This window comes from Manis javanica, chromosome X (genome assembly GCF_040802235.1).
Source record: "Manis javanica isolate MJ-LG chromosome X, MJ_LKY, whole genome shotgun sequence".
NCBI lineage: Eukaryota > Metazoa > Chordata > Mammalia > Pholidota > Manidae > Manis > Manis javanica.
In genome coordinates this window covers 98,659,779-98,683,620 of record NC_133174.1, presented here as the reverse complement: position 1 = coordinate 98,683,620, position 23,842 = coordinate 98,659,779, and the positions used below count along the sequence as shown (strand labels likewise).

Sequence of the window (23,842 nt, the reverse complement as noted above, 5' to 3'; positions counted from 1 at the left end):
ACCCACATGCTTCCATCTCCCAGGCTCTTCAGGGTGTCCCCAAAGCACTGAGCATTTCCTGGAAGGGAAATCAGTGCTGAGATGGTGGTGCATGTCCCCATTCCCTTCAGCCCTGCTCTCCCATTAGGTCTTCCTTCCCAGACAATGTATTTGCATCTCTGATGCCTCCATCCAAAAAGGATTTCCAGCCCTGGGAGGTGGGTTGGGAGCTGTTTCTGGGGAAGTAGGGTTCCAGCACCCCTTCAGTCATACACCACAACCTGTCCCCTAACCAAGGAGAGGGTTTTCCTCACTTTGTTGTAAGCACCCATCTTTTGTGGGAGAGCAGGCTAATAAGCTGGGGTGAGATTTGTATCACTGAATCTGACACCCCTTCCATTAACAATAACAGGGCAGCTGTGGAAGCCCCCAGTCCTGCTCAGCAATCCTCCTCCCAGCCCCACCCAGTGTTGTCCCTGTCACCATCTCCTACCCCAATGCAACTTCCCTGCCCAGTTTCTTCTAGACCATCTGAGTTCCTTTGACAGGAGCAATCTGCCTCCATGGAGGAATGACTTTAGAGCCATTAACAGGAAAGAGCATTTTTCAGAAAACCCAGATGATTCTAAAGCATTAACGGACACCTTTGCAATCCTGTCTCAGGAGGAGCTAATGTCTTGTCAGCTGGCACTGGGCCAAGGACTGCTCCTCCCACACTGAGAACACATGCCCTAGGACCCAAGATGAGCCAGAAGAACCAGATGAGATCCTGAGAAAACCCAGGATGTGAACTCCCATAGAGGGCCAATCCCAATGCCACATGCATGTGTATACACACAGACACACACCCAGAGAAGCAGGCACGGCCACACGATGGCACAAAAACACCACCCACACTCTTGCTATAAGACCCACATGTGATTTGCCAACAAATTGCAAATTAACCTCCTAGTGAACAGATTAATGGTATTCATGGTAATTTACACTCCAAGTTTCATAGCAACAGACTTTGAGCATTCTGGTTGCATAAGAATTCAAGGATTTTCAAGTTCCTGGAGACATTGTAGTAATTAACCTGATAAGCCTATGCAAATTAGCCCCAATTTGACACTGTCATTTTCCAATCCAGTATCCAAGTTACTTGCCCAGAAGGTTGCCGGTTGCTGCTCCAGCTCCTTGGCTTGAGGTGCTAAGCTGACAGATGCCAGTTTGCATTTGTCTATGCAAATGAAGCCCCAGAGCAGAACTCCCCATCAGGCTCAGAAAGGGACTGGACAGTTAGTTACACATGATCCACTTTTGTGGTGACAAGTCAAGGCTTCCAGGAGAAATGGGGAGGGGGCCTCAGCTGATTTGCACAGGACTGGCAGACCTATCTTTTTCAGATCCTTGGTTTGAGGACAAAAATTCCTGATGCGCAAGTTTGAGTTTTCCACCTGAAGGTCAGGAAGAAGTCTCCGTGTGGCACGTTGCCAATTACCATAGGTGTTCTTTGTCTTTCCAGAAAGATCAGCTTCCTAAAATAAAACCAAAAGCTGGGGTTCCCTGTTTCTCCCCTGGGAAGGTTTAATTGGCTCTACTGCCCATTTTGAGCAAAAAAAAAAATCACGGAACATACTCAACTCCCTCATCAAATCAGTCAGCCTATGGGCCCAGCGTGTGTGCTCTCTCCACGGATGGACTGCTTCCTATCTAATAACGTATAGCCACAGGGGGTGGCCACCTTTCTCACTCCCCAACCCCCACATCCAGCTCCATCCTTGACCTCCTTGTTTGATGTCTTGAATCACCAGGGCTCAGTGAAGCCCCTGGTTAATCTGCCATGTGCTTCCTGCTCTGCAGGACACAGTAATGAAGTGCCTGGAGGAGAGTGTACTTGCCCACTGGCTACCCACTGCTGCTCCCAGCTGAGCTGTCCCCAGACCTCAGCTGGTGGATCTTGGTGCTACAGTCCCACAGAATGTCTCAGAAACAGCTTTCTGGAGCTCCCATTTGGGGGAAGGGGGGAAGCAGGGAAATACTACAGAGAAACTGTCCAGGTCACTCAGACCCAACCTGCCACTAATGGGCTACCATTTGGAATTCAGAATTCTCCAATATAAGGCCAAACAACTTGATGATCAGAGCAGCCTCACCACTCTCAAAGAGCTAACACTCAGAAGTGATAAAACACTTTAAACTTCTACCAGGGCTATTCAGTAATAACTGTCTTTATCTGTCTTCCTGGGCAACTTTCACCTAAGTCAGAATTTCAGAAGTGCTGACAGTCCTGTGTAGTTGCTGGCTTCCTCTGTGCATGTGTGCATGCAGCCACCATTCCAAGATGATGCCTGTGGCTACTCTCCCTCTTGTCTACCTTCCCATTCTCACCATGCTCATGCCCCTTTTCACACAGCTACCAACCCCTCTTCTTTGACTGCCACCAACACTTAGAGCGCACCGTACTGGCCCCCAGAACTGTGGGCTCAGGACCCTGAGGGCTGCAGAGAACTGCAAGAGGGATGCACATCTGTGCACTGTGAAGCATTGCCTGTGGCTATATCAGGCAGTTAATTACCCATGATAATGATGAATGAGAATAGCTCCCATTTGGGGAGCATTTGCTACATGCCAGACCCTTTACATGAACTTGACATGCAGTATCTCACTGAATCTTCATAACAATCTTGTGAGCTTGGTAGTATCAATAGCCCGGTTTTGCAAGGACACTGAGGCAAAGGTTTAAGCAACTTGCTAAAGATCACACAGGCAATAAGAGGCAATGCGAGAAATCAAACTCTGGCTGACAGATGCCAGAGTAGGCATTTAAGTGCTATACTGAAACATCTCAAACATGTATGTACCATTACATTCCAGATGTTAGGCAGATGTCATGATTAATAAGATTCATTTTAAAATATCACACATTCATATTAGTTTGCGGCCATTGTTTCTCAGTCAATGGATACTAGAGTAAAACTGAGATCAAGAGGGGTCCAGAAGATGGGTCCTGGGCTTTAGCCAGATTGAGAAATGTGGGCATTTGTGCACAGAGCACTCCCAACCCCATGTCCTCTCACCCATGAAAGGCACTCATTCCATTATCTGTTCACCTTCTGTTTTATCTCAAAGGATCTATGTGTCTCTGTAGGTATGACAAAGGTGGGAAGTCATGTCTAAAGGTAACTGCATATTCAATCATTCATTCAGCGAATATTTATTGAGACCCTACTATGTGCCAGACACTGTTCTAGACACTGGGGATACTGCCATGAACAAAACAGATTAAAATTTATCCTCATGGAGCCTGCATTCTAGGGACAATAAACAAATCAATAGGTAAAATTATGTGATATTTTAGAGAATGATAAGTGCTTTGGAGAAAAATGAAGCAAGGAAGGCGATCCAGGTTTGCTTGCAACTTTTAAGTAGTGTGGTCAGGGAAGGCCTTAGTGAGAAGGAGAGAACTGAGCAAAGACCTGAAGGAGGGGAGGGAGTGAGCCCTATAGTCATCTGGGGGAAGCGCCTGCTGGGCACAAAGAATAGCACATGCAAAGGCCCATGGAAGAAGTATGCCTGGAGTGACCAAGGACTGTGAAGGAGGCCAGTGTTGCTCGAACAGTTTGCCTGTAAGCATGTATATTAACAGTTGTGTGAGTAGAGGTGAACTCAAGAGTGGGCTCTGTCATTAGATCTCCAAGTGGTCTGTGGTGGCCACCTTAACCTTGGCTGGCTTGCAGGGCTACCTCTAGGCAAAATTATGAGGTAAAAACACATGTCTGCCCCTCCTCAACCTCCTAGTCCTTCCTTTGCTTCCTCAGGAGCCCACCTGCCCCCTCAGAATGCAGAGCTTCTCCAGTGCTCTCTGCCATCAAAGCCAGTCCCCAGATAGGGGAACACAGAGCACAACTTGGGAGTCCCACAGATCTGGGCTTGCCTCAGTTCCACCTCTTACCAGCTGTGTAATTTCTTTGGGTGAGTTACCTACTTATCTGAGCCTCCATTTCCTTATTTTTAAAATGGATACAGTAAGGTATTGTGAAGGTTCAATGAGATAAAGCATATAAAATGCTGAGCTCAGTGCCTGGCACATAGTAAAGGCTCAAGAAATGGCAGCTGCTATTGTTTACTTATACCCAGGTATAAACTATAGGGAACATCCGTATGCCTCAGGTCTCCTGAAAGGCCTGTGGATTTCTTGCAAGGAAAATTCTTGAATATACCACTTGTAGATTGACAGTAGAGAGAAAACAAATATTTAAGTAGACTCACTATCTTGGGTAGTATCCTAAATTTTTAACATTACATATGGGTATTGATGCTTAGAAAGGTTAGGAACCACTGGCATCAATGGTTACCTTTTCCAGGTGGGTTTGTATTTAGCTTTAAACTGATGGGGGTCTGAACAGTAGTATTTACAGCATCATTGAGCCGGTGGGAAATTCAAATGAAGCCTTGCATCTTCTAATCCAGTGTGAGGAGGTATTTCCACAGTCCATTTCCCTCTTTCCTTGGTTGCTTCTGCTCCGATGGGAGTGTGGGAGAGGTCAGAATCATGGTTCCAAACCCAGAGCAGGCAACCTCTGGGGCTGGCCGGCCCTCCAGGCTGAGGCACCTAATGGTGTATGTTGTCTCCACTTTCACACATCTCTAGGTATCATCCCACTGCTCATATCACCTTCTTTTCCTGAACTCTGAGCAGACAGTATTTGCCAGCCACAGAAGTGGCCACTGAGAAGGTGCTTGGTGACAGCCTCCAAGAAATGTTGTGAGAGCTTTGCCCAGGTCCTAACCAGAGCTTGAGTGTGGCAGCACCTTAATGTACACAATGGTTGCATCATGAACAAGTTTCTTGCAAATCAAATTTTCACATATTGAAGCCTATTTTCCACTTAACTTTTAACAAAAAATTGGAGATGTGTCTCTCTGAAGAGAAAAAAATAGGACCCTGAGACTTAATAAAAATGTTTATGAATGCAGTGTAGCAACACACATGAAAATCACAGATGTGAATGGAAAAAATGACAATTTTCTTATAAAATATTAACAATGCCCCCAAATGAGTTTCAAGATCTGAATACAAAATAGCTAGTGTTATTTTGATGTTTGGCACAGTAAAGGATTAAAAGAAAAACAACGACAGCTTAACTGAACAGAACACACTGGACTGAAAAGTTGCCCAGCTTCTAAAAAAATTGCCTTTCTAATGTTCCTACAGCAGGGGACTATGCCGTACTCCTTAGAGACTCAGATCCTGAGTTCTAGTACTCTGGGGAAGCTGCTGGGTTTAAGAAATGAACAGGTTGATCTGGGCCAGAAAACAAACGAAGCAGCACAGCCGCGGCACTGCTAAAAATGCCCCAGGAAATGAGATAATTGGAGGCATGGGGAAGACTTGATGGTAACACAAGACTCAGAAGACTTGTAACTTCGGTAAAGTGAGTCTTTGGGTACCATATAATGAATCAGCCCCCCAATTTCTAAATGTTGTTTTGGCTGATGTCTTTCTATGGAGTTTCCGGACAATGAAAAATTCCTGTAAAGGGCTTTCTAGCCTTAGTATTTCCTGATAGGTTGTAGGGAAAACTAGTTCCAGAAGAAGCCCCATAAAGAGGTTCTCTCGACAAAAAAGTTTGAGAAATGCTGGGTACCCTAAATCAGCACTTCTCAAAATTTAATGTGCATACAAATCACCTAAAGATATTTGTTATAATGCCAATTTGGACTTGGAAAGTCTGGGGTGGAGGCCTGAGATTCTGCATTTTCAGCAAGCTCCTGGGTCATGCCTATGCTGCCAATCCTCAGACCACACTTCAGGTGGCAAGTGGAAAGGCTCTAAATGTCCTCTGGATTCTCATTAGTATGTTAAGGGCGCTGCAAAACCCTGTAGTAAAGTTTAGCTTATCTACCCCAGCATTTGTCAGACTCATTTACACCCAGAAACCTTTTTCTCCCCCATAGTACCTATTAATCCCTCACACTCAGGGTACATGGAAGCCAATTTGGGAAGTGCTGCCCAAACTAACACTACACTACCTGGAGTGACTGCACTATCTGAGAAGTATATGTTTTGGGTCATGGTCACAGACCTCATCCAGGGCTAGTTAATAGCTCTCCAGAGACAAAGGTACGACAGGACTATGAATTGCCATTGGTTTTCAGATTCTAAGCTCAATGACAGCAAAATACCATAAAACTCTATTTACCATCCTGCCACAGTCACTACTTTCTGAAGTGCTTTACAACTTTAGTGTGGCTTGAGCTGAAATGAAAGCAGGGAAAAGGGATGATTTGGAGCAGAGATGAGCAGGCATTTTTGAAAGAGGATTGAAACAAGATGATGAGCAAATCACACTGAAAGTAGGCAGGATGTAAGAGACTCATGGGTTAGCTGGGACGAGGAGGAAAAAGGAGGCATCAGCAAGAGATATTAGTGGGCAAGGTGTCCTGAAAGTACAATGAGGAGTAAATATAGACTCTAAATCTGATCCTAAAGAAAGAGAAGGAAGAAAACATGAAGAGAAGAGTCATCTTATTTACCTGGGATCCGCCTATACAGGTCTCGGCTATATATTTCCCCAAGTTCTGCTATACAAATTGTTTGGCCAGGAGGCCCTCTGGGTAGATTTCTCATTCTCATGGCATTGGCTGCAAGATGGAAAGGGGTTGCCAGTTCACGTAGGAGGGCATCTGCTCACGGCCACAGTGGCCTGCCACTCCAGCAACTAGCACAGTTAGCAGATGGGCCCAAGAGAGCTCTCCAGTCACCAGAAGCCAGTGGCAGACAGTGCTCCCAAACTGGAAAAAAGGGAGAGATGGGAACCCCTGACCTGGGAGGCAGCAGTCTGGAGGCTGTTGGAGGCCACACCCCAGCTCTGCTATGTGCTAGCTGTGAGGTCATGGCAGGTAAATTAGCCTGCCTAAACCTTCATCTGCTCTTCTCTAAAGCAAGGCTAAGAATAGGATCTATCTCATAGCAACATGGTATGGAATGATCAGGGTGATCCTTGTGAGATGGTTAGGGGAGTGCCTGACACATAAGAATGCAATAACTGTTAACTTATTAGTATTATTCTCTTTATTATTATTAAAAGCATTTTAATGCAGTGCTTGGCACAAAGAAAGTGGCTGACAAATGACTGCTGATATGATAAGAGGACGATAATGACCACGTGACGACAGTGATGATGATGTTACTGATGATGAAGGAGCTTGCTTTCCCTCAGCCCTGCTTTGGCATCTGGCATCAGGAGGTGGTGAACTTTGAAAGGCTCTGGAGTCAGACAGCCCTGGGGTTGAATCCGGTTCTGCTACCAAATAGCAGGTGAGCAGTTTTCCCAGTTGTAAAATGGGGATGATAATTCTACTTGGGGGCTAGGCAGGCAGCCATGTTTGATATGCTGTGGAATCAACACTCCAGAGAAATCAGAGCAGGAAGTTCCTGTGTTAATTCTAAGTATTCAAAGACCACTTAACAGGTCTGTACCCTCAGGCCTTAATCACATTTCTGAAGAATCCTTAAAAGGGGGAACCTCCAACCTTTTGGGGCACTCCTCTCTCTGAGGACACCCACACTTTCTGAGTGGGAAACTTTAACTTTTCCCAACCTTTCAGTGCATAACCTTTTAATCTTAAACTTTCTTTCTCCAACCTTTCAGGGCACCTCTCCTCACTGAGGTGGTCTGTACTTTTTCTCTCTTTAAATCACTTTAAATAATAAAACTTTTACTCGGCTTCACTACTGTGTCTCTGCCCTTCAATTCTTTGTTGTGGCGAGACAAGGACAGAGGAAAATACTCAACGCTCCCCCAACAGAATCACAGACAGGCCAATAAAAGTCTTACATATACACCGCATGCCTTTTAAACATTGCCACTTCATACACATAAAAAAGGAAATCATGTGTTCAGGCCCATATATAGAAACCCACCTGTGTGCTGAAGAGAATTTCCAGTGCACAGAAATTCCTGACTCAGAGCTTAGTGTTTTTTTTTTTTTAATAAAAATAGTGCTTTTTAGTTCAAGAAGAGGAGCTCCAAAAGGAGCTTACTAAAACCCACTAGGCTGTAAGTAGCCGGCATGCAGGTTGGGTCACCATCAAATCCAAAGCACAGCCCAGTGGCTGGCATCTGACATCCCCAATAAACACCCAGCGAATAAAATGTCATGTTTTCATCTCAAAGCAGTTTTGTAGCAACAGTCTGTATTATTTTAGGTCATGAATCAAGGACATTTTTTTCTGCACTTGGGGAAGTCCTGTCAGTCTGCAAACGGGCCAAATTTGCATATTAGCCATAAGGGCTAAACACCCACAAGTACACAAAGACTCTCTCAAGTGGATACACAGACAGTCAGTCTTCAAATGCTTTGCCAGCTTTGGGCCTCCCCTGCAAGATGTCGGCCCTACTTCTTTGGATGGAAATAGCAGGGCCTGCGTCTGTGATGGTTCTCAGAGCCAATGGAGATATGACAATGAGGCCATCCAGGGTCCTTGTCAAAACCATATGGATCTGGGGTGAAGTTTCAATCATCTTACCGACTGGCACCAGATTCCCTCTTAAGGAGAGAACTAGGACTGTCTTTGGGAAAAGATTTTGATAAGCTGCTTGCCTTGACAGCATGGGTAGGCAGAAGCCACGGCAACGGAGGAAAGCGCGTAAGGCTGGGTGGTGAAAACAAACAGAACTTTCGAGTTGTGGGGGAACACAGAGAGGGCAGTAGATGGAGGCCAGAGAGGAACTGGGGAACACCATGGGAGGCCAGAGCCAGACTGGGGAAATGACTCAGGATTCCTAACTTTCCATTTTAAGTTTGTGTTGCTGAGTGCTAAATTCTTCTTTCACCCCAAAGCCTCCTACACACAATTCCTTGGGCGACTAGTTATTTGGTTGGGATTAATGAAGAGGGCCAAGCTCCACATTTGGATTGACATGAAAAGTTGCAACATGCGGAATGTCTAAATCAGCCCTTGGGCGCTTCTTGACGTCTCTGCATATTAGGATCACCTGAGGGAGCTTTTAAACACTGACGTGCCCCCAGGGGCCTCTCCTCAGAGATTCTAATGTAATTAGTCTGGGGTGGGGTCTGGCATTAATGTTTCTAAGAGCTCCCCAAGTGATTCTGAAGAAGCAGCCAAGGTTTCGTACCACTGGTGTAGATGAACTCTTTCAGGAGAACCAGGTGCCTATAGCCTGGGGCCGGGGACCAGGAAGGGAGGGTTGTCCCTGGGCATGCAGCAATCTGGTGGGGGGGCATTGATTTTGAAGGAATCTTATCTCCATCTTCAGGGTAGGGGAGCACACATGGACACCCGGATTATAGGGACAACTGATGCCAGTTGTTTGAATCCCCTTTGTCTGCCCAGTCCTCCCTCTCTGCCCAGGGAGTTATGACTCCCAACTCAGCTAGCCCATTATGCTTCACCTCGCTGCAAACATATCCTCTCTCCCCCATTGAGCATCACTTGCCCTGGATCCCATTTCTTTGTGTACCTGCTTTTAACAGGTAAAAGCCCACACATCTGATATATGAGACTTATCTCAGACAAAAAAAAAATGCACATTTTAAAAAGGGTCTTCAAAGGACAATGCCTTACCCCACAGCAATAATTTTCAGGGGTGGCAAAAGCACAGAGAGCATATTTTGTGGTAGGAATGGACCTGTGGAGGTTCTCAAAGCACACCATGGGCGGAGATGGCTACCCATGAAGCCAGTTACTGGAGATCCATGTCTGGGAAATGTCTGGAACAGCTGGGCCCATTCTTTGGGTGTGACTGGAGGTAGCACCCAGGGAAGGTCCAGGCACACACCAGCCTCATGGAGCTCTCCTCACATCCTGCCACAAGGGTCTTCTTCCCCAGTCATCTACTGGCCCTTCTAAGCTCTTCACCCCTCCAGCATTTTATGTGGCTCTGAATCAAAGAAGTTTCACAGGCCAAGCTACCCTGTTAAAAGCTCTCTCCATCACAGCAAGGCAGCAGTCAGCATTTTAGCAGCAGTTTAGCTGCAGCCAGAGAAGGCAAAAGCAGAGAATGGCAGATTGCAGGTGCCAATTTCCTGGTTTTTATAGGCCTCGGCCTGAGGGATGGATCATCCTGTCATACCTCCTGAAGCTAAATGTGACAAATGAGTGCTCTTCAGTGGGAAAACCATTAGGCAGGATGGAACCAAGGAGGAACAGTTCTCTTTCCCCTGTACTCCTTCACCCCTTGTTCCTGCCCTCCAAGAGCCTGAGGGCCCAGAGGCTACCAGTGGGCCATGGTCACAGCTCCCATCTCACTGGATAACTTACTCAGGGGCAGGAGCTTGAACTGAGCAGACTGCAAACTCTAAATCTGAATGAAACCTGTTCATTCGCTGAACCCCTTCCCTCATAGAACTCAGATTTCTTTCTCATTGAACATAGAACTTGGGTGCTTTTTAAAACCTAGCGAACCAATTAAACCTAGGAAGGAAGCTGCCTATTTTCTAATGTTATTGAACAAAAAAAACAGCCACGACATCTGAGCCACAACATCTACACATTTAATTTGACCTGGGATCCTTCTCCAAAGCTCAGAGATGCTTGCTTGGGAACTCTCTCCTCTGCCTCAACCTTTTCCCCTGCCTTCCCCCATCTTCCCTCCTCCCCCCACCACCTCCAAAACCCCAACTGACAAATTCCTGCAGTGGGGCCCCTGCAAAGACCAGCCAGCTTCCCGAAGAACTGCCTCCCCAGCAGAGGAACCCAAGTTCCATGGAGCACCAAACTCTTCCATCCCAGGGCACCTTCCCCTTTCCTTCCCCCTCACCGACTTACTTGGTTGGCTTAGCCCACTGGCATGACTAAACTGGAACATTCTTCCAGGGTGTGTGGTTCTTTCCAAGAGAGTTTAAAGAACCGGGAACAGATATTTCTGACTAAAAGCAAACTGATCTGGGGTTTACTCCCCTTTTTAATCCTCATCTCTTGGCATGACCAGATTCTTGGCCTTCTGAATTAGCTAACCATATCCTTCAGGATTTGCAGCCACCTCTGGTGGGGGGACTGAGTTGTGAGAGATCCTGGAGGTAGAGGGTGGTGGTGAAGCAGGCCCCTGGGGAAACCAGAAGCTTCTATTACCTGAGAGGCAGCAGAGGGGCTGTTGTTGTTGGACTCTATGAAGCTTGGCTCCTTTTCCAGTATCCATTTGGAGTTGGACTTACTCTGGTCTGTACACTCCCTAAAGGACCTCAGCCCGCTGGGCCTTTCTGTACCCCTCAATGGGCACCCCAGGCTTCTGCCCTGGCCTTGTCCTGGCTCTAAGATGCAGTTCCCAACTGTGACTGCATCCCATCTCAATCCCCTGCTCCCACTGACCAGGACCCACTCCCAGCTCCCCTCTATCCCAGGGGAGCCAGCTGGAGCCAGCGATGACCAGCTTGTTAGGGCAGGAGACTGATGGCAGGCCCTCTGCTTTCTTTCCCCGCCTGTTCTCCCACTCCTGGGCTCCTTCCAGCTCTGGGATTTGTAGAGGTTTCGAAAAGGCAGGGAGGGAAAACGCTTAGCTGTTCCCTTCACATTCTTCTTGATCCAAGGGCTTTTGCTAGTCCTCACTTGAAGGGGCTCAACTGAGAATGCTGGCCTACCTGTCAGAGAGGAGAGGTTTAAGGAACCCAGCTCCTTCCCGGTCGCCTCTCCTCTGGATGGCCCAGTGCTGGTCCTGACCTGAGGCTCCTTTCTTCTGCAGCAGCACTCAGCTGGATGGTTTGCTTCAGGCCCATCTGGCATCATAATCCACTGGCCTCTGGGAGGGCCCCGTGAGCTCATTTGGAAGACATGGGCCTCAGCTGTCAGGAAGTGGGGGAAGGGGTGCTTTAAGCATGGCCAGAAGGAGCTACTCTAATCCCAAGGACCAACCTGTCCTCCTCCCCTTCGTACCACAGCCAGATCCTGGTCCTGCCACAGCTCCTCCCTGGCAGCCCAGGGAGGACAGGCTGAGTACCTGGTAGGGTCATGACCAAATACTACAGAGACACGACAAAGTACTCCAGCCAAGAGCCCCTGGCCACTGTCACCACCCCCTCCCCACTCAGCAAGGTCCGTTCTGTCACAGTGAAAAGCACCAACAGGAGGCCTCCATCCAGATCACAGGTAGCGCACAAGAGCAAACTGATGTGCTCCAGGAGAGCGCCCCAACCCTGCTCCCACATCAGGGCCCCACGGGCCCAGGGCATGCATTCTGGCTGCAACAGCGGACTACAGAGGGGCAGCTGGGAGGGCAGGGCACAGAAAACAGGGGGCACAAGAGTCAGAGTCACGATTCAGACAAACAGTTGGCACCAGACTATCAAGATAGGAACAGGCATCCAAGATGTGGTGGCTGAGCCAAGCAGGTGGGCAGAGCACAGGGGCAGAAAATGCAGGGCTGAGAGAGCTCAGAAATCTGGGAGTCGTCATGAGGTGGACCCCAGGGTCCAGGAGACCTGCTTCACTGGATTTCCTGCTCTCATGCTCTGAATGTGGTTGGCAAGAACAAAAAGCCTGGGGTGATGAGGTACACGGGGAGGTACGGAGAGGAGAATTTGGTGGGGAACTTAGGAGCCTAAGGATGGGTCACCCTGGGAGCATGGAGCCCATGGTGGATGGCAGCCGAAGCCAGAAGTCATCTCTTCAGTGCCTTTGTGTAAAAAGCATAAAAAAAGCTACTCATCTGGGTGAATGCAGCCCCATGAACTGTTATGGCTCTGTCAGATGAAACACGTACCCCTTCACCAGGTGGATTCAGTCCTGCAAAAGGGCAAATGCTCTGCAAAAAGTCAGCAAAGCATGGACTAGATTTCCACCCCTACTTACCTCCTTGGCTAGGCTAAGTACCTTTATTCAGTTCACAACCTGCACAACCATACATGGTAGCCCTAACTGCAGCAAATCACTCCCCTCCTTCTCCATAATGAGGCACAAGGAAACAGAGCTGCTGAAAGCCTTACCAGCATCCCATCTTCACTGGTTTACAAGCGAGGGAAGGGCTGGGTCTCTGGACAGGGACAAGTGTGAACCAGGCTGGGGCACCAGACCCGTGGGAGCTGTATTGTGAGTCCAAATGGAGATGCCTTTTTCTTTTAGAGGGAGTTATTCTCCAGGTCCTTCTTCCCATCCAGAACATTGCAACTTTTTGTTTTTACTGTGTTTAAGTCTGTCAAGAAAGCAATTCTCATCTCTTTTGTAATCCCCAGGCCCTCCCCACTCCTTTCCCCAAGAGCCTGCACTCAACCACCTATTTAACTGCCTTGCCCAATAGTGTTGGTACCCCTATGCAGCAAACTCTGTGGGGACCCTGTTTCCTCATGCTCTGCTCTAAAGCGAGGACTAGGCTATATTATTGTGACAGTAATTCTCAGTTTTCCTATCTACACATTGGGAGCATATCAAGGTCCTTTCCTGTTCTGAGGTTCTATAACCCTGAAAAGCCTGTACTACTCCTGCCCCAAGGTTTTCTCCCTGATTCCACCTCCCCAGAAACCCAACAGAGTGTCATATGGCTCTGGAAGCTGGGGTGAGTGAAAATATAGGCCCCAGGGTAGAATCTGGCCACCCCTGTGCTCAGAGTAGAAGGTAAGATGAGTTGGGCCAGGTGCAGCAAAGATCTAGGGCCTTGGACTGGGACCATGGGAGATGGCCGAGCCTGTAGTCAGCTAGTGGCTACCTACTAACAAGCACTTCCCTGACATTATCTTCATTTGAGAATGGCTTTTCCAGTAAGCCTCTGCTGACAAAGGAGAGGGAGGGGGAGCAGGCTGGAGGCAGAGTGAGGACCTACTGGAGCTTGGCCTGACTCTAGAGCATGACCACCTTGCTAGGTAAGACAGGGAGGGAGGAGGGGCAAGCCTCTTTCGAGACTGGGTTTCTGTCAGCACCACCTTGCGAAGATGCTTGAGAGAAAAAGAATTCTCAGCTCATGGGGTTTTTGTTTGCCAGCGCAATGTGTTATGAGTTACAAAAAGGGATCAGACTAGGATTCAGGGGCTTTCCCTGGACTAATTCTCTGGGTGGCCTTGATTACGCCCCTTCCTCTTGCCAGTCTCAGTTTCCTTCTGTATAAAATTAGGAAGGAAATGGAACTAGTAAATAATTTCTAACATTCTATCCTCTCCTAGTCTGTCCAATCTCTCACTGGCACTCATCTGTTATGATGACATTGCATCAGGCCTTCTCAAAGCCTGGTTTCTCTTAGCCCCAGACTCCATTATTTTGGAATATGGCTATCAAGCATAGCTTGAAAGAAGATCCAATTTTCAAGAGACTGAAGTCCCAGAGACTCAGGAGATGAGTGAGGGCTCACCAAGAATTCATTCTTGTCATCTTTTTTCTGGACTGGCTTGCTCTCCTCCCATTAGGCCCCACTGCTGGCTCAGGCACACACATTCTCTCTCTCTCTGGCTTGCTCCATTCTCTTGGTGGCATTTATTCTTTATGGTGATTAATGTAGACACCAGGCAAATGCTCGCCAAAGGAACATGCAAATTAAATCCCTGTCCCTTTCCCTTGTGCACTGGGAGGGTCAGTCAGCCCTTCTGTCTGCTAAGGAGGGATGAGAGCCTGGAGGGGCTGAAGCTGGGAAGGTCTAGCAAAGCAACAGTGGGGACAAAGTGATCCTGGCAAATTACAGCTCATCATGTGGTGGTGGTGTGGGGGGCAGACCCCACATTAATGGCTCTGCTTGCTGAGTTCTGAACTTAACTCCAGCCCTGCCAGCAGTGAGATGGATGGCACCTTCGTACTCCAGTCAAGAACATCTGGAGGGTCCCAGCACTAGGCCAGAGCCTCCTCTTTCCTTTTACCAGGAAAGGCTCAAATGACCAACAGAGCACAGGACAGGTAGGGCTGAGTGACTAGATCGCAGGTCCTGCCTTCTGAGTTCTACTTTCACCAAACCTTGGACAACCAAGCCATTAGGGGTCACCTTTCAGAGGACCATTCTGACCCCCACCTAGAAGATATACAGTTTGATGAGATTTCAAGAGTGGGGCTGCATGGCACAAAGCCAACCAAATTGAACTGATGAGAGTTTCAGCAACTTCTATATCTATTTCATTCAATCATGAGCATGGCCATGGCCTAGAGGAGGTGTAAGGCAGAAAACGGACCATCAGCCTCTGAGTCACTTAGAGCTCTTGTGACAGATACCCTTAACTATGAGCTGTCTTATGTTGCAACCTAAGGACCTTCCATGTGACAACTTTTCTACCACTCAGAGTAGACAATTGGTACAGCTTTGCCATCTTACCTGTCAACTGACCAATAATAACCAAGCACACAGCAACCCATATCTGTTGTCTGCTCTCCATCATGTGTCTCAATCTTCTACATGCCTTTGGCGTCCATGACTCATATCTGGTACAATCTTTGGCTGATAAAGAAAGCCATGTGTTCATTTCTCCATAGGCCTGCTCACATTAGGAGTTTCTTTTATTCTGTATGTTCCTTATGTTCCCGTATGTTCCGCATAGTCTCAAATACACAGAGCTACTAAACTAGCCTTAAAAACAATAATCACCTTTCTATTCATTACTTAGAATCAACACTTATTAATATTTTTGCCATTCTTGCTTTATCTATCTCAGTGTATGTATTTACATATTTTTTATTGTGGAAAAGCATCACAATGTGAAAGTTACCTTTCGAATGATTTTTCAGGGTACAGTTCAGTGGCATTAAGTATCTGCACACTGCTGTGCATTCATCACCACCATCCATGTACATAACTCTCTCATCCCAAACTGAAGCTCTGTAGCCACTAAACAACAACTCCTCACCTTCCCCAACCCCTAGCTGTATCTTCTTAAATGCTGTCCCATTTTACAGTTTCAAACATCACGATACTTGGTCCCTAAATATTTCATTACTCCTCTCCTAAAAATCAGAACATTCCCACATAATCACAATGCCATATTCTTACACCGAAGACAATGGAGAACACCCCATCACCCCATTGTCAGGGTCTCCTTAAATAAACAAAGGCTTCTACATATAAAATGAGAAGCATGAGTCACATCTAGTCATTTCATAAACTATGAAGTGCTATATAAACATGAGGCATTAATAACCTTATTAGATGATCTTGAAATTTTGGTTCAGCTCTAAAATTCAATTAGTGCTTATGATTTTCCAAAGGTCTCCAGATCAGGTGATGCGCCAGAGGCTGCTCTCAACATCTCCCCAGCTCCTCAAGGCAAGGAGATACTCCTATGGGTAGGGGACCTGGCTTTTCCTATGCTCACACCCCATCAGCAATAAACAAGTATATCAAATAAGTTGGCACAAATCCCAATACTGACACACAAAGGAGAAAAGAGGACATATGTAGGTTGGCTCATGAGCCTTGGAACATGAAACGAGCTTTACATACCTGGCCACAGCCAAGGGGGCCTTCGTCAGCATTCAGAGGTTGGCAGCAGCCAACATGGCCATGGGTACAGGGAGCAACAGGTGCCAGTGGAAGTCAGGCGTTGAGGGGCCTCACTTCCCAGCTCCAGCACAGCCCCCACTCACCCTCAAACCAGGTTCTCAGCTTCATTAGCTCAGCTCAGAGAGCACGGCCCTCAAACATTTGAGCTCCTTGCTCTCTAAATTCATCTCTGCCTTCAGATAGCTGCACACAGTCACCAATCACTTGAGTTTTCGGCTGCTTTTTTTCCCCAGCCATCTTAACAATCAATTTCTGTATGATTGCATGGCTCGGCTTTGCAGTCTAGCGCACCAGGCACTGAGTCAAACATTTTCTTTTTCTTTATTTATACTGTTTCTTGTTTCAGAAAGGATTTAAAACAAGGAGACAAACATTTAGTAAACACCCTGGACCAGATGCTCAAAACTGTGCGAGGTGTTGTGGGAAATGCAAGAGAGAACATATCTTTTTTTTCCCCCTCAGTTGAGTTTACAATTCACTTGGGGAGATAAGACTCTCTTAGGAAGCAACTAAACCACAACAGCACTGGCCTGGGAACTGGGAGCCTAGACCCCTGGGTTCTTACTCCCAGCTCAGCCACTAGTGAGCTTTGTGATCTTGGAAAAGTCACTCACCTCTCTGGGTCTCAGCCTTCTTACAGATTCAATGGAGGGGCTGTGTGTATAGGTCTGTCTGAGCAGAGACAGACTGGAGAGACTGGTAATACTGGTTTTCGGAGGGGACAGGATCAGAAGGGCTTGAAAGGGAGATAAATTATTTTTTCTTTAAGCCTCTCTATTTTTTTTGACTTGTTATAATGGGCATGTATTACTGCTATAGTTAAATAAATCTAGCATTTACAAGTGAGGATGGATGGAACAAGCTAAATTCTGATTTAGCTCTAACCATGGCCTGTGATTATCTGTGGTTCAGACAATACTGAGCCTTTGGAGTTGGAAGAAGGGAAAGCTCCCTGAGGGCACTGATGGTCAGGTAAGGCTTCCTAGAGGAGGTGAGACTCCAGGCAAGTCTTGAAGGATTAGCATACTTTGGATTGGTAGAGGTGGAGATGGGCAATAAACAGCTGAGGCCCTAATAGGGGATGGAGGGCAAAGAGACTAACACTTTCCCAAGCCCCAGATGCATCCCAGGTTGAAGCAGGGGGGCATCCCTAGCTGGTGAGGGAGCGTTGAGAACCTGAACAGCTAAGCTTAGTCTGCTCCCCAGGGGGCAGCTCCCAGGCCCACCTGCCATTGCAGCAGCTGCAGGATCTGAGCAGCAGAAAGTCTAGAGGCCCCAGGCTGGTGCTCTTGTATCATGGAGTAAGCATAACACTTGGGTATTAACTAATCAATCTCGCAAATTCATCTCCCTTTTACTGGGGTCTGTCAGGAAGCTGATTAAATGCTATGCGAGTGGGATTTGGCTCAGATGCTAGCTGGGAGCTTGGGGCTGAAGTCTTTCAATGTTCAGCTCATGCATAAAATTCATAGTTTATCATTACCCAGACTTGCTTCTCTAGAACTACCCAGATGGGAATATTTCTATATGACAGTCCTGGTCTGGGTGAGCTGTTTGCCTGGCCTCTCTCCTCACCATCACCGTAAGCTCAGTTCTGTCTTCAGAATCAACGAGCCAGGGTGCCAACTACCCTGGGGCAGTCAGCTGGCTGGCTCTTCCTCTTTCCTGGGGCCCCAAAGGGATTCCCTGGGGCAAGGCCAGCACCCTATACCTCTAGTATCCTTGGGCAAAACTGGGGAGTAGGCCAGATGTCTTTAAGGAGAGACACATAAGCCACTGCTACCACCTGCTGCCCCAATCCCCGGCTACATGCCCTCTGGCTATCCCTCCAGCATGGTGCCCACTCATCTCTGCTCTTCTCTCGCAAGAGCCCAAGTTCCTCCAAGTCACCTTGGCCTGGACTCCTACCCCAGAGGCCAGTCCCTCTTCTATCCCAAACCCTCCACCTAACCAGGTGAAGTAATCCCACATAAGGGGCAGGTGGGAAAGGGCTGGGGTGGGGGGTTGAGCCCAGATCACAAACTTCTTTTGCTTTCCTCCCTCCCTTTGCCCTATTTGCTCCAAAGAGAGAGTGATTAGACTTGTGTCTGGTGTACTACCCGATTAAGAGCCTCTGACCTTTGCTTCCTCATCGATAAGTTCTTTTCCAGCTCTGAGATTCCCCTTGCTGTGATTGTGCATATGACTCCAGCAGTCACAGTGAATTGGAAACCCTGTGTGCATTCCACCTGTCTTACCCAGTTTCTAGGTAGCCCCCAGAGAATGATGATACCAGGATGACACCATGTATTAAGCACTTGTGGAACACCAGGCCCTAGGCCTGTCCAGAGGTCTGAAAAAGGGGATCCTGTCTGAACCTGCAGTCTGGCCCAATAGTGGAGCAATGGAGGCATGACACTGTCACCACTGCTGGACATGACTAAGCACAGGTGAGGTGATTGCAACTAAACTAGTGCTAAGGGGTTTGAATGCTCTGAGGTACACAGCATGTGTCCTCAGGTGTTAACATTCTGATGAACAGGACAAATGGTGAAATTTCAGCCTATCTTCCAATCCATCAATTGATCACATGTTTTCATCACTAAGCTGTTAGGAGAAAGCAGCGAAGGATAATGAAATAAGCATGTATGAGAGAATAATTCAAGTAAGTAATTTCCAGGGGACGGTCTGGGTTCAGTTCACATTTTCACCTATACTTCCTCTATCCTATAAAAATAACAACTCCATTTTACAGATGAGGAAATCCAGGCTCAAAGAGGATAAGCCACTGCCCCAAATCACACTGCTAGGATGTAGCAATGCTAAAGTAGACCCCACATTTTCTGACTTCTAGAGTTCAGTGTTCTGACTGTTAAACCATACCATCTTCCTGTGATTCTAAATATCAGGGCTGTTATTCAGAAAGCAAGGTCCTTAATCATCAAACACAGAATCCATTTCACTGCGCTTTACATCCTAAGGCGAGAAAGAGGCCTCTGACTTTATACAGAATTTCAACAGTAAATCAAAATGAAAACCTTCAATCTGCCAGAAAACTGTATTATTATTTGTCCATTCCCAAATACTCTGGTCAACAGAGGTTTCGCTCCATCTATGAATAATTCTCTTTTAGGCATCTGGAAACAATAGCTGAGCTGACATTTCATTGGCTCGGAGATTCTTCTCAAACCAATGATTGCTTCCCCCTTTGGATGTTGTTGAGGAAATATCAGCTCCGGCTAAGGTTGGGGCAGAGGAAAAAGGAAGCACAGAAAACAAAAACATATTCCCAGCCAGGGCCCCTCTTCCACAGAGCAGACCCTTGAAGGGAACTCAGGGAGGGAAGGGCTTCACATGCCAAGAAAGACCCACTGACACCTGGACAGCAGACAGCATAATTCCTCTCACGCACCTTCTGTGTGCTCTCCATGGGTGTGCAAGCATCTGTGTACCAGGAGAGAAAATGTTCCTCTCTGGAAACACACACGCAGAAATACATACATATATTCAGACGCATTTGGTGTCCTTACTCTAAATTCAGAGCTAGTCCTGCTGGTGGTGGAGGTGGGCCTGATAGTTGTCTAAAATAAGATTCTAGAATATACACCCATTCTCTTTTGGGAGTCTCCCATTCCAGGCCTTCATTAGTTGATTTGTCCTAATTGGGCTGCTGAGCAGAAAGCTTCAGCACCTCTGTCCTCCTACCCCCTTAGCGCAGTCTAACCTGTGGGAGCCTTCTTTTTGCTTTTCTCCTTTTCTTTGCTTCCTGCTGTTTGATTTTCCTCACTCTCATATTCTCTGGCACACACTAGGCATGCTTTATAAATGTTGCTCATTAGTGGCACAGGTACAAAGGAGTGGCTGGGTGAGGAACCACCCTTCCCCATTAATGGCTAATAAACACCTGCCCCATGCAAGCTACCCCCAAGAAATGTGCAGCCTAAGTAAAGGCCATGTGCAAAGACAGTTTACAGATAAGTCTCCTAAGCCCTTGTGAATAAAATGAAAGTTCCTGTGGCCAGGATTCTCACCTGGCCCTGGTTGGCTAGCTCACTACACACGTGTGGGCAATACGCTGCTACTGGAGCTCCGCCCAGTGCTCTGGGCGACGAGGTGGCAGGGCTGCAAGGCTGCAGAAGAGCAGAGGCTGGAGGGTGGCAGCACCAAGGACAGAGAGGCCCAGAAGCAGAGGCTGGCTTGTTGCATGTAGACTCGCTCTGAGTGGATGGGATTTTAGTGATTGACCTGCCACCATGGAAATAAAGTTGGGTATAACTCTTTCACCCCAAGAACACTCTACTGTCACTTCTTTGGTCACACTGAATTCATAGTGGACTTGCCTGGGGCTGAAACCTATTGGCAAGACAGCCCTCTATCAGGGAGACTGTTGCCCCTCTGTTCTTCCTGTATGACAATTCTGGAGGCCATTCTTTTAGTATTTCTCTGCATTTTGCAATCTGAGTTTTCCCTCCTTATCTTTCATCCCTTCCTTCATACCTCTCAAATTCTTCTCTTCCTTAATTTCCCCTGCCTTCCTCTCAATTCTTGTACTTTCTCTTCTTTATCCTCTTTTGACTTCTTGGATCTGCATATTCCTCAGTCACCTCTCTCCGGACCACGCCTTAAGTCTGTCCTCTTCTCCATTCCTAATTCCTTGCCTCAAGCTCCAAGGGTTTCAACCTCTCCCCTCTCTGCAGCTATTGTAGATCAAGGAGAGGGTAAGTGTACCCTAAGCTGCAAGGCCAGAGCAAGCAGTGGCCAGCCCAGGTCCCCACCTCCCACTGCAGGGCCTGAGGTTTCCCTTGGTAATGAGGAGAGGGTATCTACGCCTTGGAGCTTCACATTTTGAGCAGGTTTTTAAACGTTTCACACCCGTACCTGCTTCCCTGTTTCTTGATCTCAGAAATATGTTTGCAAGGAAACTGGCCATTTGGCAGAAAAATGCGTGTGTGTGTATGTTTGTGTGTGTGTCGGGGTGAGGGTGCGAATGTTGTTACACAGAATAGAATGTTTACTCTGGCTAAGCCAGGTGGTGGAGATGGAACAGAAACTATACCACAAAGTCAAGTTTGTGGGGCTCCAAAAGGTTGTTTAATCTGTATATCCAGAGCCTTCTACCTTTGTAGCCAACCTCTGACTATACTGTCTACCCCCATCACATCCTGAAATCATTCTCAGGGCTAACTGGTGGACAGTTGGTAGGAGAGAAAAAGGGCAGATCTGGGAATGGGACAGATGTGGGTTATTGTCTCAGCTTTGCCACTTATTAGTAGTTGTGTGATCCTGTGCAAGTCACTTCACCTCTCTGGGCTTGTTTCTTCTTATAAACTGGAGATCATTAGGGTGCCCAACCCACATAAATCCATGAAAAGCCCTAGGCAAAATAAGACACACTCAGAGAGGTTTTCTGATTGGTTGGGAAGTGGGTCTTGCGTGAAAAGAGACCTGCCTCATTTGGGCTGGGTGCCCTGAGTCAGAGCTTCATATACAAGTAAGAGCAGCTACCATGTGTTGGTGCTTCACCTACATGAGCTCACGATTCCTCACAACAACCCTGTAAGCTAGGGACTGTTTATCTCCATTTTCCAGAGAAGAAAAGTGGAGATGCTTATAAATAAAGAGATTTTGCCCTGGGTGACAAAATCATCAAGTGGTAGAGGCAGGATGGGAACCCAGGAATGAGCAAAGGGAAGAGGAGGCACCAACAGATAGCTACAAGCCCACAGCACTGTTTTGCTCAAGGCTGGCTGGGCCCCCTACCCAAGGCCTCAGACCCACCAGGCTGCTCAGAGCCCACAGCCCTCCTTTACCCTTAGCTGACTGAGCTCAGCACCCTGTGAACGGCTGTGCTGAGCTGACACGGTGGCAGTGGCCTGTGGGAGGCAGCCAAGGGCTAGTTCAGCAGACATGGCAAACCCTTCTGTTTCAGCCCCTCGTGGGAAGCTAAAATTAACAACTTTCCCAACTGCAAACAAATGCAGTTGCTGAACCTGCATTCCCCTCTCCCACTTCTGCTGCCACTGGGCTCCCTGGGCTCCCTTCTCTCTCCCTGGCCGGGCTTGTAGGGCTGCTCCTTGGGGGCCCAGGGCAGAGGAGGCTAACACCTCTGTGCAAATGTGGACCTGCATTAGAGGAGCATGCCAGGACATTTGGTAACCCCAAATGTGGGTCAAACATCTCCCTGCTACCATCCACCCTACCTCTGGTTCTTCTCTTTGCCCCTTTGGTACCCAATATCTTTGGCTACCACTAAGTGCAGTAACTATTTAGGCTGACCCCCAGTTAGCCAGAGTCTTCCAAGTTTCCACGTCACTAGGGCATTTTTGCCACTACCATCAATCTGTATCCGTCTGTGGTAGGCAGCCTCTAAAATGGGCCCAATAATCTCCACCTCCTGATACTCATACCCTTGTGTATCCCCTCCCACTGGCTTGAGCTACAACCTAATGGCTCATTTCTAATAAACAGAATATGGCAGAAGTGATGGGATACAACTTCTGAGATAAGGTTATAAAGACTGCAGCTTCTGCCTTGGGCTGGCCTGCCCTTGGTCACATGCTGTCTCTCTCTCTCTCTCTGGTCAGCCATACTGGAAGAAGCAAGCTACTGTGCTGTGTGATAGCCTAGTGGAGAGGTCCACATGGCATGGCAAGGAATGGAAACTCTCAAAGCCTGCCAACAACATGAATGAGTCTGGGGGCAGATCTGATGGCCCCAGTTGAGTCCTCAGATACTACAGTCCTGACCCACAGCTTGACCACAACCTCTTGAGTACCCTTGGGTCAGAACCACCCAGCCAGGGTGCACCCAGACTCCTGACCCACAGAAATCAGAAGGTGATAAGTGTTTGTTGTTTAAAGTGTCTAAGTTTTGGGATCATTTGTTATACAGTGATAGGTAACTAATATACCATCCTGTGGCCCATTTCCCCAAAACTCTACTCTATCCCAGGTAATAATGGTCATTGGCCTAATGTTCAAATGTCTTTTAGCAGCCAGATAAGAGGACACCTTAATTCAGTTAGAAATGCTTGAGTCTTTGATTGCCACTAAAGGACAGTAGGGATTTTAGATGCTGGTAGAAAGCTGATAGAAAAGATCATTAGGCAGAGGGCCCACACTTACTTTGAATACATTGGGCCCTGAGCCCAGGCAATGCTCACAGTTTCTTAGAACCTCCAGCTGATTAAATTGTGACCAAAATAACTCAAGGGTTATGGTAGAATCCTGGCTATACCCTCTCACACCAGTTTCCTCCTTAGATAATTATAGCTCAAGTTTATTGAGTACTAACTAAATAGAAGGCACTATTCTAAGCACTTTATAATGATTAACTCATTTAATCCTCACCATAACCCTATTCTACAGAGGAGAAAACTAAGACACAGAGGAGTTAAGTAACTTGTCCAAATTCAGAGTCAACAAGTAGCAGAGCTGGATTTGAGCCCATGATCTTAACCACGTTCCTTTAAGGGACCC

At 47.3% G+C, this 23,842-nt stretch overlaps 1 protein-coding gene across 4 annotated transcripts in view; it reads right to left on the bottom strand.

The window, feature by feature from the left end:
* FRMPD3 (FERM and PDZ domain containing 3) overlaps window positions 1-23,842 on the bottom strand; it is a 123,448-nt gene that overhangs the window by 81,202 nt on the left and 18,404 nt on the right. The window contains exon 3 of one of the 4 annotated variants that reach the window (XM_036991440.2): window positions 11,566-11,766. The exons of the other annotated variants lie outside the window; for them this stretch is intronic. The gene's annotated coding sequence lies outside the window, so the exon portion shown is untranslated. The remainder of the gene's footprint in view (window positions 1-11,565; window positions 11,767-23,842) is intronic. 4 annotated transcript variants of the gene reach the window in all.